The 2236-nt window shown below is 30.5% G+C and overlaps 1 pseudogene; it reads left to right on the top strand.

Annotated features, from left to right (window-relative positions):
- The first annotated feature begins 1549 nt into the window (after positions 1–1549).
- On the top strand, positions 1550–1649 carry LOC122096864 (annotated as a pseudogene).
- The last annotated feature ends 587 nt before the right edge of the window (positions 1650–2236 follow it).

Below are 2236 nucleotides of genomic sequence, written 5' to 3'. Positions count from 1 at the left end.
TCATTTTAACTTGCCTTGCATTTCACAATTGATTACTGCTAATTCTTGTAAAGAATTGGGGCCCTGAAATATTATAGGAAATTAGAAATTGAGATGAGTCTTCAATTATTTTCTGTTGATATGTTGCATGGGCCTATGTGAGAAGTCATGCCCTTGTTATCTGATGACGCAGATAACTGGGACCTGGTATCCTCTGACCCGTGGGTCCTGCAGAAAAATAATAGCTTTTAGACATCATATCAGCAAAATTTGGGTATAATCAGTAAGAATGCTTCAGAAATATGGAGAAAAACACTTTGCGACCAGCGAGTTAAAACAATAAACAGAGCATCAGAATAAAATCCCTTATATATTAGCAGAAAAAAATACTGTTATTTTACCATGTGAATTCAGAAGACCATGAACACTTAGAAGGTATCACAAGTTTATACCGAAGATATTGCATTAATACTTTTTATATTCTAATATATATTATAAACCTAATTATTTATATTCCAATTTATTTATGGGAATAAATGTCAATATATTTGTCAAATTATCAATTCTAGTAAGATTCACTTTATGAAATTTAAAATCAGCACATATAAATATATAAGTATATATAATATAAAAATTGTTTTGCATTGTGGTGTTGTGTTTAGGGAATCAAAGGCAACTCTGTTTTAAAGTATTATTCCATTACCTCTACCTCAGTTTTTGGTAGAGTTAGACTTAAAGCTTTACCATTTGTAGATTTATGGCTAGAGGCAAGAGGAAACACTGTGATTAAAACATTACCAAATTAAGGCCTAATATCGAGGAGAAACATGTGGACTTCTCCAGGAACTATGGAAATATTGGGTGATAGAATGTCAGAAGTGTAAGTTCCTGCTTGGTTGGATGATAGACAGGCCAGGACAATAGGTAATCATGCATATGAACAATTTTTTTCACTTTCTTGGCTTTAGCTACTTTTGAAATGATAAGTATAATTAACAATTATGTTTTGATAAAATACCTTCCATTCTGAACAATTCTGTCTGAACTGTTCATCTCTCTATGATCCCTTGTAACTAAGATTAGCTTTGTTCCAGTAAGACAATCTATGCTGTCAGGGTAAGATATTCTGGTTGGTCTGTTCCTACATGGAAGAAGGGTAAAGGTTTAGGTAGATATTTGTCCCAGCAAGACCTCATTTGGGAAATTTTAAGCTGCAGAAAGTTAGAAGTAGCTCTTAAGCAAGGCTTACTTTGAGTCCATTAGCTCCACAAAGTTAACTCAGTTGATAAATAAGTACTTGAAAAGCCACCACCTTTGGACTTATCTGTAAAGGTTTCAAAGTATGATCAAATTTAGAATGAAAATGACAAAATAGTCATTGACAAAAAAATTGTAAATGTGAGAAATCGAACAAACTATATAAGTTTTTCCAGTATACACAGATTTTTAGAGAAATGAGATCAATAGCATTTTTAGGAACAATAAGGGTTCCTTGTTACAAAAAGGCAACTATGGATACATGCCTTTATAAAGATTATATCATTAAGTACTTAAATTTAGAGTATACTACATGCTTCAGCAGCAGGTCTACCCAAATTACAACAATACAGAGATTAACATGGCACTTGCACAAGGATGATATGAAAATTTGTGAAGTATTCCATATTTTTCATTCTTCTGATGAAAGAAATGAAAAAAAGTTATTAAAAAGTTGATTACAAAAATACAAGTGTAACATACATGTAATTCATAGAATTAAAGGTTAGTTTGACATCAGTGTATTAAATTTTAACCTTAGAAAGGTAACCTTTACAAAACTTGAAATTAGATAACATTGCCATTTTATCCCAAAGAAATAAAATAATATAAGAACCTAGTAAAAAAAGGAATCTTAAATTCCTTCTATATGGAATGCAATCTGAAAGGTCACATTTATTAATGAACCTATACATGATATAACAATGTAGAATTCAAAGTATTATATCTAGGATGAATGAAATAGATTATGGACATTATACAAACATAGATATACTTTTTTCAGAAATGCACTCGGAACATCTTTAGTTTCTATACTATTCATTACAACAGATAAGTTAAAATTATTTCTGATTAAAAAAATCACAAACTCTGCAGGAATCATTATAGATGTATACAAACAACTCTTGAATACATTTTGATATCAAAGTCATGCAATTCACTTGGAAGAATACCATGGAATACATGAATTTTTATAGTAAGATATTGCTGATGCTTTGTA

Source organism: Dipodomys spectabilis, unplaced genomic scaffold, assembly GCF_019054845.1.
Source record: "Dipodomys spectabilis isolate Male_0828 unplaced genomic scaffold, ASM1905484v1 ptg000395l, whole genome shotgun sequence".
In the NCBI taxonomy this organism is placed as follows: domain Eukaryota; kingdom Metazoa; phylum Chordata; class Mammalia; order Rodentia; family Heteromyidae; genus Dipodomys; species Dipodomys spectabilis.
Note: the sequence above shows the minus strand (reverse complement) of the source record. Positions and strands in the feature narration are given on the sequence as shown.